The sequence below is a fragment of the Pleurodeles waltl genome, chromosome 3_1, assembly GCF_031143425.1.
Source record: "Pleurodeles waltl isolate 20211129_DDA chromosome 3_1, aPleWal1.hap1.20221129, whole genome shotgun sequence".
In the NCBI taxonomy this organism is placed as follows: Eukaryota; Metazoa; Chordata; class Amphibia; order Caudata; family Salamandridae; genus Pleurodeles; species Pleurodeles waltl.
In genome coordinates this window covers 497,149,228-497,168,006 of record NC_090440.1, presented here as the reverse complement: position 1 = coordinate 497,168,006, position 18,779 = coordinate 497,149,228, and positions in this window count along the sequence as shown.

The window sequence follows — 18,779 nt, the reverse complement described above, 5'->3', positions numbered from 1 at the left end:
CGCCAACCCACAGGGATTCCCCCTCCGGTGCAGGTTCTGTCAGTACTCCATTTTTTGGCAAGTGGATCATTCCAAACAACAGTGGCCATATCATCAGGGATGTCTCAGCCTATGTTTTCTAAGGTTTTGTCCAGAGTGTTGTCTGCCCTGATGAAATACATGCGGAGCTACATTGTTTTCCCTGAGGTGGGCGATTTGGCTACAGTGAAGGGTGATTTCTATGCCCTTGGACATATCCCCAACATCATTGGTGCCATTGATGGGACCCATGTGGCTTTGGTTCCCCCCAGTGAAAGTGAGCAGGTGTACAGGAACAGAAAAAGTTATCATTCAATGAATGTCCAGGTGGTCTGTTTGGCTGACCAGTACATCTCCCATGTAAATGCCAAGTTCCCTGGGTCAGTGCATGATGCGTACATCATGCGAAATAGCAGCATCCCTTATGTGATGGAACAGCTACAGAGACACCGTGTGTGGCTAATTGGTGACTCTGGTTACCCCAACCTGTCGTGGCTACTGACCCCAGTGAGGAATCCCAGGACAAGGGCAGAGGAACGGTACAATGAGGCCCATGGGCGTACTAGGAGGGTCATCGAGCGGACCTTCGGCCTCCTGAAGGCCAGATTTAGGTGCCTGCATATGACAGGTGGATCCCTAATGTACTCACCGAAGAAGGTGTGCCATATCATCGTGGCCTGCTGTATGGTTCACAACCTGGCTTTGCGACGCCAGGTGCCTTTCCTGCAGGAGGATGGTCCAGATGGTGGTGTTGTAGCAGCTGTGGAGCCTGTGGAGAGTGAAGAGGAGGAAGACGACGGGGACGACACAGACAACAGGGACACAGTGATACAACAGTATTTTCAGTAGCACACAGGTACAAATCAACCCCGCCATTTTACATTTACTTAAAGTCTCCTGCCTCTCTACTGTATGTGTTTTCCCCCAGTTCCTGTTAACTGAGTTGTGACTTTCCCTTCCGTTTTCAGAGCTGTGGGCCCCACTGCGTGACCTCTGCTTTGTTTGCCCATGGACTACAGCTGTGTGACAGTGGTATGTTGTCATCACAATGTAACTGAACATTTTGGCACCGTTATGTCTAATACATTTGTTCAAAATACAAGCAGACTCCAGATTTTTTAAGTGCAATAAGTGATTTTATTAAAGTGCTAAATTTAGGGACATGATTGTAAAACGGTGATGGGTGATGGTGGAGTAATGTCCATGGCAGAGTCCAGTTTTCAGTCTCACAGGTGCATTGTCCATATGCCTGTGGAAGGATGGAGCAGGGGCAGTTTAAGTTTGGACAGGGTGACAATGTGGGACAGTGGGATGACATCAGGGGGTATCGTTTGCTGGCGGGGGTCTTGGCATCCTACTCTGTCTTCTTCTGAGATCTCAGGTACGGCTTGCGGGGTGGTTCTTCTTCTGCAGGAGGTGGGGTTCTAGTGGCCTGTCGTTGTGTGGGGGCCTCCTGTCCACTAGCGCCGGCGGAGGTGGTAGCCTGGTCTGGGTCCATGCTAGTGACAGGGGCCCTTTGTGGTGCCACATGGTCCCGCAATGTGGTGACTATCTGGTTAAGGGCCACGACGATGGTCCCTATTGCTGAACTAATGTTTCTCAGTTCCTCTCTGAACCCCATGTACTGTTCCTCCTGCAGTACCTGGATCTCCTGGAACCTGGCCAGTACCGTAGCCATCGTCTCCTGGGAGCGGTGGTATGCTCCCATGATGGAAGAGAGGGCCTCTTGGAGAGTGGGTTCACTGGGCCTGTCCCCCCCCTGTTGCACAGAAGCCCTCCCAGTTCCCCTGTTTCCCTGTTTCCCTGGGCCTCTGTCCCCTGGACCGTGTGCCCACTACCACTGCCCCCAGGTCCCTGTTGTTATTGGGGTAGTGGGTCAACCTGGGTGCCCTGTGGTGGTGGACACACCGCTGATTGACGTGTCCTGGAGACAGAGGCATGGGCCCGCTGGGTGGGAGCTGTGCTGGTGTTCCCAGAGGGGGTTAGGTCTGCTGTAGCCTGTGGCTGTCTGTGGGGAACCGACTGTCCCGAGGTACCCGATGGGCCGGGCTGGTCATCTGGGTCCAGGGAGACAGAGCTGCTGTCATCACTGGGGGCCTCTTCTGGGGGTGGGATGGACATCTCTGGACCCTCCTGGGCGGTGTGGTGGCGTTCGGGTCCTGCAGGGGTATAAGAGTATGGCTAGTGCTCCTGTGTGTGCCATTTCGTGTAATGGGTGGGTGGCCGTGTACCCCAGTGCTGGCATTCCCTTGTGGGGGCTTTTGTGACGGTGGCTTGTGTGGGAGATGGGTATGTGCAGTGGGCATGCTTTGGTGATGGGTGTCCATGCTTTGTGGACGCATGCAGGGCTAGGTTTTGGGATGGGTGGGTTGTGATGGTGAGCCATTTGCAAGGAGTTGTTGTGATGGGGGTGGGGGTGAGGGTGGGGGTATGATTTGGCATGCAGGTGGGGTGGGGGGAATGAAGTAGTGAAGATTTGACTTACCAGAGTCCATTCCTCCGCCTACTCCTGCGAGGCCCTCAGGATGCAGGATGTGCAAGACTTCCTCCTCCCATGCTGTGAATTCTGGGGGAGTAGGTGGGAGTCCGCCGCCAGTCTTCTGCACCGCGATGGTGTGCCTTGATACCGTGGAACGCACCTTCCCCCGTAGGTCGTTCCACCGCTTCCTGATGTCGTCCCGATTTCGTGGATGCTGTCCCACAGGGTTGACCCTGTCCACTATTCTTTGCCATAGCTCCATCTTCCTGGCAATGGTGGTGTGCTGCACCTGTGTCCCGAAGAGCTGGGGCTCTACCCGAACTATTTCCTCCACCATGACCCTGAGTTCTGCGTCAGAGAACCTGGGGTGTCTTTGGGGTGCCATGGGGTGGTGTGGATGAGATGAGGGGTGGTGTATGTGTTGTAGAGTGTGGTGAGTGTGGTGGTGTATGGTGTTTTGTGCGTGGATATTGTGTGGGTGATGTTGTGATTTGCCTCTGTGTGATGGTCTACTCTATTCTGTGCTGTCTATCTCTGTCCTTCAGTTGCAATTGTGGTCGTAAGGGTTTGTGGGTGATGTGGGTGTGTGTTTTATATTTAATTAGGTGTGTGGGAGTGGTGTGTGTATGTGTCTCAGGTGTGTGTATTTTGAATTGTCCAATGTGGCTGTGTTTTGTAGAGGTGTGTGTATTTTGAGCGCGGCGGTGTGTACCGCCAATGGAATACCACGGTTGAAAGACCGCTGCGGGGATTTGTGGGTCAGAATGGCATGGGCGTATTTCTGTTGGCGTGACGGTGGAGGTTTGGTCATCGCCAGTTTTTCGCTGGCCGTTGCTGTGGCGGACTTTTGTTGATGTCGGGTTTTTGGCGGTTTGCCAGTTGCGGGTCAGAATGACCGTGGCGGTTTACCACGACCACGGCGGTGTTATGGCGGTCTTCTGACCGGCGGTAAGTGCCTTTTACCACCGAGGTCAGAATGACCCCCTATATGCCATTCTGATTGTTGGCAAAACTGAGGCTCACTCTCCCACCCCAGTCATTACATACATTGCCAGACTGCCTTGAACATACACAGCAAGCTGGAGATGAATGGTCCTCAGCCCCTCCCACTTCCGCTTCCTCATGTCATGAGCTGGAGAGCTGTGGGCAGTTATGCATGATTGCAGCATGAAATAAACGATATTTATCTTCGGACAATCATGATCACGTTTTCATGTACGATGCCAGTAACATGCAGACTGCCACATTTCAGTGTGAGACTTTGGAGAATGTAGCTTCCCATAGGTGGCAGGACACCACCTAAGAGCCACAGATGATAAGCCTCCACTGATGAGTGGCCTGGAAAACTGTCAGGAATACATACGGTGGATGTGTTTCTGAATTTGTGACTCATTTGAGCATAAATACAAGTGCTTAATATAGGAACAACTGCTGCATATGAGACCAAGTGGAAACACGGAAGAAGGAATAGGGAAGGGACCAAACAGCATGCTCCAAAATTCTCTTTGAGGCAAATTCGACATCTATTACTTGCTATCCATTTATTATGGATAGCAGGTCTGTATATTTAATAATATAAACTGGTAAATGTGAACATAGGAACTCAGCCACCTCTGCTACAGAAGTGAGTAGAGTATAAATACTTCTTGTTGCAAATGTTTCTTTTTGCAGGGTCATCCCCAATCTTTTTTCCTTCTTCCTCCTCCTCTTTTTCTGACCCTGTTTTGTTTACTATAGGATTCTGGGCACCTTACCACTGCTATCCAGTGCTTAAGTGTATGTGATCTGTGTCTAAAACATGGTAATATTGGCGGCTCCACGGTTGACATATTTGATTATTGTTAAGTCCCTAGTAGAGTGCAATATATGTGCCATGGGCCTGTAATTTAGCAGCCATCTTACTTGCCCTGACTAGGCCTGTGCTCCCTACTTGGACAGAGTGCAAACTTCTACCAACTAAAGACCCAGTTTACAACACTGGTGATCAGCAGTGAGGAAAAAAACATTTATTTGTGCATTACATACAGTAATTGGTGTACATCACTTCCACATCTCAGACCATTTCATACTAATATACATTATTTTTCTCTTCAGCAACTTTTTGAGTTTTTGCAACAACCATGTCTCAATCTGGAGAGACAACAGCTGCAACTGCAGGCGTAGAGTTTGATTAGGAGAAATTGAAAAATTACCAGTTCAAAGGTTTCTGAGGGGAATTCAAGTGCCCCTTTAAAGATCTTACTAACAGGAAGGCGCTGCAAAAGGCGCTGAGGGCCTGGGGCTTGGCTGGCAGCCAGCAGCCAGGGAAGACACTGCGCCATCAGAGGAGGGCAATGTTTTGGATGGCGAGGAGGAGATCCATCTGGAGTTGTTGAAGAGCCCAGAACTACCTGTGTGGCGATCGTCAATGAAGAGAGGGTCCCCTCTAAAAATGTAAATTAGCACTTGTATAGCACACTACTCACCCGTTAGGGTCTCAAGGCGCTGTACTCATACCGCTATGGAACCCCTCCTGGCTTTTCCCTGTGAGGCGCCCACTCCTGAGCACCCCCAGGGTAAAGCCAGGCATCCAAGCACTGTTGGGGCCGTTGTGGAGATTAAGCAAGCTATTGCCCAGAGTTGCAGAGTGGGACCCATGAATTAGATTAGGCACCGAGGCGAGAATTATCTGGTCAAGGGGAATTGAGCCCAAGACCTGCCGAAGTGTGACTTGAACCCTGGTCTTGAGCCAGATCTCTGCTTCAGGGTCTGCCGCTCTGACCATTGAGCCACACTTCTCCACAGGCAGCTCCTCCAGAGGTCTGTCCCAAGAGGAATAGGAGGGCCGATGGGAAGCCAGGAGGCTCAAGTTGGAGCTGGCAAAGCTCAAAATGCAGAATGACTGGGTAAAAGCTTTGAAGGAAATTAGATTGGTCATTGAGGAAAGGAACATTCTTTTGGCTCATGATCTGAGCATGAAGGAGCTGGATCAGAAATTCCAGAAGGCTGAGTCCAGTGCATATCTTCAGTGTCCGCTGACTGAAGAGTCCATATATCCAAGAGTTTAATAGCTGACAGCAAGGTGGGGGAAGACACAGAACGCTGGTCTACAAGATTGCTTAACAAATTCATAGGATCCCTAATGAGGATTAGGGGCCAGTTTGTGGAAGAAGTTTCTAACTAGGGGGGGGGGGGCACCTTACTAACGTTACAGAGGAGGGGGGTGGATACAATGAAGTATTTCACCTTGAAGGAGGACCTTATCAGGAAATATGAGTTGACTCTGGAAATATATGGGCAGAAGTTTAGGAAGAGTGTGAAGCTTCTTCCCCGGACCTAGGTAGATTGTATTGACTCTTTCTGCAAGGCACTGGATAGTTGGCTGAAGGGCAGTCATTTGACAGACTATCAGGTGCTGTACAATTTGATTGCACAAAAGCACATGTTTAGCCTTTGTTTACAGAGCTGTGCCAGCACTTGATTGATGGTAAGCTCGCTGACTCCAGGCCTGCTAAGGAGGCGGACTGCTGGATCAGCACCAGGGTCCATAAGAAGGTACCGAGGAGTGATTACAAGAAGGGTATTTCACGTTCCCCCCAGGAGAGTGAGAGGGGGACAAGGGAGACCTGGCAAGTCCCAGGGTAAGGGAGAAGGAAAGGGTTCCCAAGTCCCTTCTGAGAAGAGCCTTCTGGTGGGCAGTGGTATAGGGCGCCCATTTCCAACGCTGCTGCTTTCAGTGTTTTCAGCTAGGACGCAAGCAGGGAGACTTTGTCTGTCCAAAGAAACCACCCACTGGGGGGAACTCTGCAAGAGTAGTCAATGTGGCCATAAGGGTAGGTAGTCCCCAGGGCAGGTTATAGTCTATGCCATGATGTCGCTTAGTTGGGAGGTGAACTCAGAGGGTGAGTTGGCAACCCCTGAGGGTGGGAGTCATTACTTTCACCCGGTGACAGTGAATGGGGTCCCAGTCAAGGCTCCGAGGGACAGAGGGGCTAGTCCTATCATGATGGTCAAAAGGCTAGTTTTCCCAAAGCAGTACACCGGCCAGGTGTGCAGTGTGACATCTGTCTATGGGCAGAACTTCTTCTGGCTTATGGCCCTTGTATCTCCAGGGTAGGGTGCAGAGCTACCCAGAGGAGGGTCATAGTTAGTCCACAGATGCCCAAAGAGTGCCTTCTGGGGAATGAGTTGCCCCTGGTGTCAGGGTAACTGGGTGGAGCAGCTGTCACAAGCACCCTAACAGTTAAGGTTTTTGGGGGTACCACTCTCAAGCGGAGGGTATAGGACCCCAAAGGGTTATTTAGTGGGACCGATGGTATAGACAGAGGAATCCAACTTACTTCAGAGAGGGGTAGAACTGGCAAGTGCCCCTGAAGTAGTGAGCCATTGTCCATGTTCTATCACCCTAAGCAGGAAAGCCAACCAAGGTATTGATTTGTCTACCCTGGCTTTAGGCTGGAGAAGGTTGTGTTAGAAACGGCCCTTTCTGCAGGGTCACCCCCAGACTTTTTGCCTTCCTCCTTCTGTTTTGTGATCCTGTTTTTGTTGGATTTAGAGCTCTGGGCACCTTATTACTACTATCCAGTGCTAATGTTTTTGTGTTCTGTGTCTAAAACATGGTAACATTGGCTTCTCCATGATTGACATATTTGATTACTGCTAAGTCCCTAGTAGAGTGCACTAAGGATGCCCAGGGCCTGTAATTCAAATGTTATTAGTGGGCCTGTAGCACTGGTTGTGCCACCCACTACTGTAGCCTTGCAAACATGCCTCAGGCCTCCCATTGCAGAGCCTGAGTGTGCAGTTTAAGTGTACCCACTTGCCAGGCCCAAACCTTCCTTTTTGTTATATGCAAGATACCCCTAAGGTAGGCCCTGGTTAGCCCCAAGGGCAGGGTGCAGTAGATTTAAAAGGTTGCCCCTGTACCTTTAAGTTTAACATGCCCAATTAGTGAAAAACTCTTAAATTTGTTTTCACTACTGCAAAGACTATCTCTCACACAGGCTAGTATGGGGATTGCCTTAAAGCACCTTTTCAGTGTCATTTCCACTGGAGATAAAAATTGAGTTTGGTGTCTCTGGACTCACAATTTAGAAACACACCTTTTGGTAAAGGTGGTTTTTAAATGGCAGGTCTGAAAATGCCACCTTTAGGAATTTGGCATTTTCTTACTTTAACCATCCTGTGCCTTAGCCTGCCTCTACATCTGGTCTGTATAAGGTTAGGTGGCAGCTACCTCTGCGCATTCCATTCAGACAGACATAAATAAATGACACTCAACTGCCCATGAATTCCATCTGCATACTGATGGGTCATTCTGGGCAAGAAGGGTGGAGGGGCTCTCACTTACACTTCAAAGGATAGTGGCCTGACCCCAAACAAGGGACTGATAACCCCCCCCCACATACCTCATGTCTCTCCCACTTCAAAGGTACATTTGGGTATAAGTACTGGGCCTCTGACACCATATACTCGGAACACTTCTATAGAATGTAGACATTCTTCCAGGAAGAAGGACAGCTGGGCTGTCAGGAAGGACTGCCACGTTGCTCTTCTATGTTGGTCTGCTGCCTGCTACTTCTTGCCTGGGAGTGATAGGGCTGGATCTAACTCTCTACATCCTGCAATTTAATGTTTCTCCATGGGCCTGACTTAGATAGCCCCCTGTTTCTGAAGTCTCAGGGATATCAAAGACTTCCCCTGCATCTTGCTACAAGCACCTTGGCTCCTCTTCTGTAAGTCCTGCTCTGCCAAGTGGTGCCAAATCCAGTCCATGGCCTTGGAGATGAGTGTGGTGCTGCAATAAGAACTGAAGCAACAACACCAGCGGGTCACTTGGAAATGACGTATCCCGCTGCAGAAACACTGTTTTGTCACTGCCTGCACTGAAGCCGCAGACACCCCTCACCGACTGTGCAATGTAAAGACCCCAACTTACAATGCAGCCCTGGCCTGGCTGATAAAGCATATGAAGCATCAGAACCAGAACTCATCGCTTCTGGACATCAACGCAGCACTGACGTTGCCTGTTTTCTTTCTGCAGTATTCTGTTTCCAATCTCACAATGTCCGGGCTCCTGGTTTGGCCCTGTTTACCACAATTGTTTTGCTTCTTGGCCAGGTAAGATGAGACATTTTTCTTACAGGCTTGAATGTGATTGCGATACTTGTGAAGATTATATGGCCTGGCAGGTACCCAGTGCTGCTCTATTTTTGTTGGGGTGTTGTGATAGAATTTCCTCAGACCATTTTTGATACTGGCTGACTTATGTAGAATGTTTTTAATGGCTAAAATAACCCTTCTGGCTCTTTTTGTGAAAGGTAGACTGAATTTGCAAAGTAAATTGTTAAGAGGATGAAGTCATGAAAAAGTGTAAGTTAGGGAAGGTGATTACATGTATGAGTATTTCCCCACCAATTGTCTTCCTAGCAAGTCCTTCAAAGCCTTCAAAATGCTTGACTGCTTTCTGAATGTGGTGTTGTGTCATAAGTATATGAAAAGAGCACTAAAGTTGAAAGACATGCATAGTTGACACATTTAAAGCCCACTTCCAGAGGATTATCAGTGATTCATAAGAACTTTACTGGAGCATCTCATTAATCTGTTTCATTTACTTTTGTTATATCTTGTGAACTTACTATTTATATCTGGATCCAAGTCTATTCTAGTTACTATCCACTTGCCCAGGTCATCTTCATTTTACAGTTTATATTGTTTTACTAAGCCCATTCAGAATAAAATGATGTGACCTGTTTTTCCATGCCTTGTTCCGATTTTTTATACACCAATGAATGCTTAAGCTTTATTCTGTATCTAGCCATTGCAATATTCCAGTCTGAAGCAGGAGCTTGTTCTTCACTTTTGAACAGTACCTTAACAATCTTGTTGTTTGTTACTAGGTCCATTTGGGAGCCATGGGTTCAATGACTACTTGCACAAAACATAATTTGAGTATGAAACCGTGTAAACATATGTGTTCATCTCACTTTTCGTTTTGTGATACAGTTTAACACTGCCTATTTTGAGTTTTACTTCTATTTACATACGCCACAAAATTTAATTTCACAAGTTTTGAAAAAGCAAGAGATGTTTAATGCTGAAAATCATATCCCTAAATTTTGCAGCAAAGGCACTTGTTTATATGACGTATTACTGTGTCTTTCGACCTTTCTCAAAATTGCCCACTGTACCTCATGTCCCTTATTTTGCATTCATATATATACACACACTTCATTGTATACTGATCATTACCCTTTTAAGACAGGTGTGTGGGGGAAAGCAAAACAAAACCATTGGTCTGACTTGTATCTACTTAGAGAACCCATCATAAATCCTTGCTTCAAAGCATTGCATCTAGCAGCACAAAATAACTTCAGCACTACATCTGTAAGTGTTCCGTCCACACCCATATGTGGACATGCAAGCTTTTGCTCGGACTGCACATCTTTATGCTTTATGTAAAGGGAACCTCAACTCAATTTACACAATAACCAAATGGAGCTAAGAAGCAGTCTAAATTTCACATTTTAACCCAACAAAATTAATTAATAAAGAATCAAACAATAGCATACCTGGGTTAACAATGCTGACACCTAGTTTTTATGATGCATTTACAAGAGAATGTATCATCCTTTTCAACTACAATCTAGTATGTAAACACCTTTTCCATGTACCTACAGTTTCTTTAAGGCTTCTTGATTCTTGTGGTCCTTGATGCCTTGTTGGGACAATATCTATCAGTAATTAATGTTTTTTTCCTGGTTTCAGTGAACAGAAGGTTCATCCCTCGGTTTATTGATTGAAACTTGTACATCTTGCTTTTGAGTATGTCAGTAAGCAAAATATGTGGTCTCATTTAATATATACATGCATGAATGGGTACAGTAATGGTTAATATGGTGTGGTTGCCCATGGATACCTTTTATTTGGAATAGTCTTTCTGGTAATGAACACAAACATAACAGCTATTTTAGAGCTTTTTTTTAGCGCATTCTACTCCTCCTCTATCTTTATTTCATTGGGGCTTCCAGTAGTCACCTCCTGATGCAGGTTTCCAAGAGGGTTAGTAGGCAGCAGGGTTGTCCCTAAAATAACTCCATAGATGTATTTGCTTATAAATAGGGTGGCAGCATAGGGGTTTCAGGCACATGTACCAGCAATTCCAAAGTTTGCTGACAACAGGATAATTTGGAGAGTGACTTACAAGTTCACAAAATGAAGTGTTCCAAATATAGTACTACTACTACTACTACTATTACTACAACTACTACTACCAATAATAATAATAATAATACTAATTTAAGGTCACCCACAGGTGTTGCCAAAGAGTGTTTAATAAACTGATTCATTTTGCTTGGTTGTCTCTTCACAGAAAGAAAACAATTTGCAATTATATTTCACACAATTGTGGACATTATTTGGATATGGTTATTTTCTTCTGTAAAACGGTTGCTTTATAATTTGGTCTACTTGCTTTTGTTCCTTTTTTTTATTCTGATATTTGGCTTATCTATGTGCAGGTCTTGTACTGGGCCAATGACCCTACGGTTGTGGGCTACCTTTTGTCCCTTTTTATGGGCAAGCGCACAGCACTCTGTCCCATTCTGTAATCTCTCTTTGGGCTTCCAACCACGCCAATGTCACGTCTCCCACTTACATTCTTTCCTGAGCTAGCCTTTTAAAATCCGCTTGTTTTTCATTTGTGAAAGGCATGCATACGTCATGCCTTTTCCGGTGTTTAGCCCATGTATACAGCACCGGTAAACTACTAAAAACATACGAGACTCGATGTTTTCAGCATGGTGTCCAGACTACTTTATCTGTTTATTTTCCACGCTGCATTTTACATAGTGCGATCATTCTGTGTTTTTTTTTCTTTACAATGCTAATAGCTCTAACTCGAGCAAATGCAAGACCTGTTGCATTGAAAATTCTTGTTTTGTTTACCCGTGTGGTCCGCCTGCATTGATATACATAACACGAGCAAATGCGAGACCTGTTGCATTGAAAATGCTTGTTTTGTTTACTGGTGTGGTCCCCCTGCATTGATATACATAACACGGGGATCTTGCCTTCTTAGAACGGCAGCATACAGGTTTGAATAAAAATAGGCCAAATGGAAGTTGAACTACCTATGTTGTAACTGGGCACTTTCAAGTTGATGGCAAGTTGTTTGCAAAACATACTCAGTGCTTATTCGCCATATCTTCTCATTCCAGCATACAATCAATGTAGCCTGGCAATAACTCTTCTTTCTATGGGCAGTATTTGCAATATGTTAGCTTCGAAAGGAATTAACAAAGGACCCATGTTCTTTGTAATCCTTCTGCTGTTACGGTGCTTTAAATAGAAATATAGAAGTGCAGGTACTCACTTTTTAGAGTACCTATTTGCTTCTGAGAAGGGTACTCTCCATTAAATGAATAGCATCAGTGCAGGTACTCTTTTAAATTAAAATGTGCACATACTCAGTGTCTACCCATTTAAAGAACTGGTCTGGTGTGTTCTGAATCCGACCTAGGCTATACACTGCAATTCAGTCTCAGCTCCCAATTTTGTAATAATCGCATCCTGGGCAGCATTGTGATGAGTGACGTTCTGGCCCTTTTCCAAGCAACATTTGTGCACATCCATCATAGGGTCAATACTACAGAGCTCTCAAATTTCCCACGGCCCTGTATGAGTAGATCATCCAGACCATATTTTGTCTTTGCACTCTGGAATTTATAGTCTGGAATTTACAATGGGATTAAAAATTGACAAATCCGGAAATGCAAAGCAAATCCTGGACTGCACACACCCTAACGCATGGACTTGGGAAACTTGAGGGCTTCGACTTTCGAAGAATCGGAGTTCCTCGCTAAACTGAAGTTGGATTGACCTTTATTTTATGGCCCTAACCATTCATATTCGCCTGTGTCAGAACACGTATGAACGCTCGTCCTTGTCACGCTGCAGGTGAACATGCTACTTTCCCCTAAGGCTGCCTCTCTCTCCCTGAGTGACAGCTGAGCTGATGCTCCAAGCAAACGCTCAATCACATTTCTGGAATAAATCGCTGCAACTTGCAAAATAAACCAGCCCCTACCCTCTCACACACTGTGCTACTGAACTAATTGCGTGACTCTCCACAGCTTGGCTCGTTGAACTTGCTTAACCCCTCCCAGCTAAAATAAACTTTACTGAGATTACTGTACTTATCCCCAGCATGGATCTCTTCACCCCTGGGTTGCAGTAGCTGAGTGGATGATCAATGCATTCCTGGCCTGCACTGTAATTTAACTCACTGTGTCTGACAGGGGATGCAGGATTGCTATGGAACGGATTTTCTTGTAATCTTCTTATCATCTCATCCTGGAGTGTTTGGGGTGGGGGGCGGGCGGTAGGAGAGGGAGGCGCCCGTTCATCTCCCGCTCTGGACGTGGAGGGTTATTGCTCCAAAAAGATAAATTTCCCTACAATATGCCATCCCACCTGACACCCTGAAAACGCCTCTGGCCACCCAAGTGAACTCCGGCCTCCGACTCGCCGAGTCGAACTTGGCTTTTTTTTTTGAACTAACACTGCTTCCATCTCGCCGTAAACTCATTAAAAGAAATAACCTGCCATAACAGTTATGCAGCAGGGAAAAAAGAAAATTCCATATGTTATGTGTTCATGGCCTGAAAGAGTTTCAGCATGCCGGCTACACTGGGCTTCCTTTATCCGGATTGCAATTAGAAAAAGACAATGTATTAAGTCGCGACTAAATGAATTGTTAAAGGTACTAAGAGCAAGAAGGATTTTAGGACCCCAGGGGAACAAGTGAATACGTTAATATCCAGCATTGCAAATTTACATGTACCACAAATCAACGCGTTTGCCCCATCATCCAGCAGCCGGTAATATAGGCAGGCAATGAAAAATGGCAGAAGTCAGGACTATAAAGGACCTGCAGAGCCCAGTGCAGAACAACGAGGGTAGAGGATACTTAAACAGAGGTGTAATCACGTGGACAAGTAGATGTTTTAGATGATAATGTGCGTTTGGTTCTGGTTGTTCAGTTTGGCTGTTTAACTTACCAAGAGCTGGCCTGGCCGGTTTGGGGTTTCTGCTGTAGCATTGTATAGTTTTCAGCCAAGATGTATGTGCTTTGTGGCGCAGGACAGAACAGTAAGTCACCTTTCTGCACTGCCGTGCATCATAGGGAAAGGGCAGAAATGCAGGAATGCACGAATGCACCATGTTTATCCTATACGGCGCATTCCTGTCCTTTCCCCCTGCGTTGGTGCACAATGGGCTGCAAATCTGGGAATCCGTCAAAATCCATGGGAGTTGCTAGGGAACACCCACACAGCACACATAGAATGCCAACCTAGGGCAATGTAAGGCAATGCAGTGATTTGCGCTGCATTGCCTTACTCAATATTTTGAAGCTTTTCAAAGCCATGCAAAGTGACTTTAAAAATATGACTTTGTGGTTTGCAGCATGCAATGCGTGCTGCAAGCATGGCACAAACCCCTAATGAATATGTGCTCTTAGTTTCCCTTAAATGAATCAGTTGAGCTGCCCTGAGAGCATTTATTTTTAGTAGAGGCCTCTAGCTAAAACAGGGGGCCTGATTTACAGAAATATTTTCCTGAACTACACTGAGACTTTGTTGGAGAAAAAGCATTTTTTTAGCCGTCACCAACGTACAAAATGTGCACATGCAAAAGATGTGCAGTATGGGTGCAAATTGGATTGTGCACAAGCTTCAGCCATTGGCATAGAATATGAATTTGGGGGAGTGGCAAAGAGCAGATTCTAATGCAGACTCTAATCACATAGGAATGTGTAGAAATCTGCACCAAGCTCACCTCCTGTTTCCCAGCAGCTGTCCAGCTCTAGTGCAAGACAAGGCACTTTCTATTCTGCAAGGCAGAGCATGTACAAAGTCTACTCCAGTGTTCTGGCATAGTTACGGTGTACTGATTTACCAGTGGCCTTGCTTGACTTACATTAAATTCTTTAAAGAAACACACCTGAAAACAATGATTTGTTGGTGAAAGATCCGGATTGGAGACAATGGGCTTCATTATGGCCCTGGCAGTCACCAGACTGCCAGGTTCATGGTCGCGGTCAGACCACCACCAAAGTGGCAGTCCAACCTCAACATTATGACTGTGGTGAAAGCGCCACGGTAGGACCGCCGGCACCGCTAGGTTTCCACCAGTCGACAGGCGTGGCAGTCTTGGCGGTTGCAATCCAGCAGGGCAGCGCTGCTTGCAGTGCTGCCCTGAGGATTATGAGTCCCCTTTCCGCCAGCATTTGCATTGCGGTAGCCCTGCCATGCAAAGGCTGGCAGAAAGGGGGGGGCAAGGGCCCCATGGGGACCCCTGTACTGCCCATGCCAGGTGCATGGGCAGTGCAGGGGCCACCATGGACAGTCCTGTTGCGCTTTCCACTACCCGAATTACAGGCAGCGGAAAGCACGATGGGTGCTGCTGCACCCACTGCACCGCCACATTGACGCCGGCTTGATTATGAGCTGGCATCAATTTTAATGCCCTGTTTACCACAGGGCCAGCGGGCGGACACACTGTTTTGCCAAACTTCGTAATGAGAGCCAATATCTGTGAGGACATGGAGTAAGGTGGTCGCCTTAAGCACGACCTTAACTTAATGTATAGGATTGATACTCAATGCCAATGGCCTTCAAAATTTTAAAGCTTTCTCCTCCTTATTTAAAATAATTTCTCTGAGACCTTGTGACAGATCCAAACCCACAACGGATAACGAATCTAAAGAGTTCAAATTTATGGAGACATGGAGAGCCAGCAAGAGATATGGCATAATAAGGGAAACAATTATGCCCATTACATCGACTGTGAAACCCAGATGAAGAAACTTACCAGAAGACCACTGCCACAATAGATGAATGAGTATGGAACTTGCTGCAGTGGAAGATATAGCAGTGGTTTTAGGTAGGAGTGCGAGCCCTTTCCAGCCTGTATCTATGGGAGCAAGGACAAGTTGGTCTGACACAGGCTCCCATGATAGGAATACAACGGTTGCCATAACCTAATACTGAAGCAGAAAAAATGAGGGATAACTTCATATAGGCAAGTCACTCCTATTGTTACAACAAATCTGCATAAGACAGTGTTGTTGGCCCATAGCTCAATTCTCAGAAACAATAAGGTTAGATCCCACTTTTGAAACAGAGTTGTTATTGTGGGCAGGATTTTAGTTAAAATAAACAACAGAGGGTCGAGGGGAGGGGCTGGAGATCCCAGCAGTTCCCTGACTGAAAAACCCCTTTCTCCCTATAGAAATTGATATTGGATATTCACATGTGACTGTATCCTAAATCTTTCTTTAGGTGTCAGCGAGCTGGGAAGAAGACAGGAGATCATAATATGTCTATTGGATTGACCTTAGCAATCATTAAAGGAAATAAACTGTGAATGGAAATGCACAACGCAATCATAAGAAAGGAGTCAAGAAAAGAAGGTGTAATTCCTCAACATAAAGCCCCCTATTGGGACAAACCAAATTCAGAAATTATTTGCAGTAATGCTTTACTATTTACTGCACTGTAAAACAAAGCATGCATGGCAAACATTTCATGTAACATCGCAGGCTAGAGGGTTATTTTAAAAGAACAGTCCAAAAGCAATGCTCTGTCACACTTTTTTCCTTATGTAAAATACTATGTGTGAAATTAAGAGGCCATCCAATAAATGTTGCCAAAATGTGATGGTTATTCTTGCCTTTTATTTTGTCATATGTAATGTAATGTATCGAACTGGCATTTGGTTGCATGTCATGTGTGATAACCTCAACCTTTTATGGCTTTTAATTCAATTTCACATTGAATGCTGAGATTTATGAGGCCATATTTACAATGTTGATTGTAAATCTACAAGTACTAAAATGCAAGGCTCTATTTGCTAATATACCAGGACTGGCGTACAACTGTCAACTGTTGCCAAATGGCACTTGACAACTGTTAACATATTTCATATTTTGAATGCTGCATTTATGTTTGTTTATCACTTCTGAAAGCACATCTAAAAGATGCTATTTAAATGCTGTTCACCTTAATAATTTACATTGTGTGATCCTCTATCAGAATTACCAGGCAACATTAGTGGCTATTTTGAGGTATTCCTTTGGCACCTACTCTCAGCCAGGATATCCATGAAGAACAGACATTTCTGATTCCCATTAACAAAAGTATCAGGGACACTCTTTCATAAACTACATCCAAGCACTATTTGTCAGCACAATGTATGGGCCTAATTACAAGTGTGGCGATTCGACCGCCGGCCCACAAGCCCACCAGCCCTGAAGAGAGAAGACCGCCACGGAGCAGGCAGTCTCCCCCGTCGCTATTACAATATTTCCACTGGACTGAACGGGGGAAACCTTCATATTAGGAGGATTCTGCCGGTCAGCCCACTGGAAACAGTGCGGCGGCATTGGCCTCAGCTCCTCATGGAGCTGTTGTTAATGCCATCGCACAGAGGGCTCCTCCAGCACCCTAGAAATGTGCACTGTTTGTCATTGCAGACAGTGTGCATTCCAAGGGTGCTGGGCAGGGGTCCATGGCTGTTGACAGTGCAGGGGCCCCTGTGGCCCTTAGCACTGCCTTTCCACCAGTCTTTTCATGGTGAGGTCCCCACCATGAAAGGCTGGCAGAAAGGGGACTTATGATCAGCATTAAGTCGCTGAACTCAGCGCTGCAGTGACTGATCATGACTCTGACTGCCGCTACCCTGTCGGGAACCAAGTTCCTAGTACTGACGGCAGTCCCTTGTCAGTCTGACCACCAGGGTTGTAATATGTCAGTCTGACTGCCAGGAGTGCAGCGGTCCAACCTCCATCGCGAGTCTGGTGGTCTTATGACCTCCAGACTTGTAACGAGGCCCATGTATTCTTTCAACAGGTTACGGTATTCAGATCATTGTACCACCTTAACATACATTCACACGCCCAAAGTTGGGCCCACCAGACAGTTTCACGACTTCTTTGAGCTGCCTGTTCTATGCATTGATCTTTAAGTAGCTGCCTGCATCTCATGCAGTGAGACACAATTGACCAATTCATCCCCTTCCTCTGTCTACCTTCTTTTGGGAGGGCCTTTAGTGGCATGAACAATCTGGGAATGTGCCCTTAGGGTTCCCTTCACCCCTCTTGCCTTAATGTTGCTTTCAAATTAAATATAGGAAGTCTAACTTACAGAGTAGACCTCAGCAAAACCTATTTTGCAAATGGGTTACTGTTTTAGTGCTTCTTGCAATACTTCATGTGAAATAAGTTTAAATTTTTTCTTCAGATATTTTGTATTTCACTCTTTTTTTCATCACATGACCCTTGTCATTTCAGAGAATTTTTTACAATAAAGATTTGTTTACATTTTATCATTTTCTGTTCATTTCAATATCCTTTAGTGTTTATTTGTATTGTTGTGAGATCTCAAATACTGGTCAGCTCTTTCCGAGATCCCACTGCAGTAAAAGAAGCTGCCAGCATTTTGTTAGTATAGTAAAGGTAGAAAAGTAGAGCTATGAAAATGCCAGATAGTTACTAAACCAAGAACTCGGAGGAGGTCACAGTGCTAAAAGTATCATTGCGGTAAATGCAGCTTATGCTGTTATGCTACTTTAAACATGGCAACTCCTGCTGTGCGTTTCCTTCAAATTTTAAAAGTTCTATTAAAGTTTATATTTTTTGCTTGAAAAATAATATTGATTATTATTGTTTTTATGTAACCTAGTAGCACATACCTAATGTAAGATGATTGTAGTTAAAAACGAGTTTAAAATAATGTACAGAAGTGTGCATATTAACATATTTTAGTAATGCCACAATTTGTTGAAATCTCATTTTAATTTAATATGGATGTCGTTCGTTGGAAGACAAAATTATGTCACTGCAATGTTCCTAATTTGCATGTATTGTGAATGAACTTGCTAGTGTTCCTAACTGTTGTAAGTTCTCAAGGTCCTTCCGTAATGCTGCCATAGTTCAGTGTATTTTTATTAATTCTTGCACAGCTTGTGTTTAGTGTTGCATATTTTGTTTGACACATTTCAGCGTGGCAGTGAGATGGAAAACAGGATGCTTCTTAGAAAACGAGATACTGCCAACATATAACGTTTTTGACGTGGATTTCTCTGATTTGCTAAAGAAATGATGGATGGGATTAAAACATGCTGAATCTGTGGTTTAGCAATTTTTTATGCAAGAATTGGTCATAAGAACCAACTGATTCTGCGGGTGAGTCAGATTTTAAAATTTTAGAGACTTTCCCTTACTACTGAAGATGCTATCTGG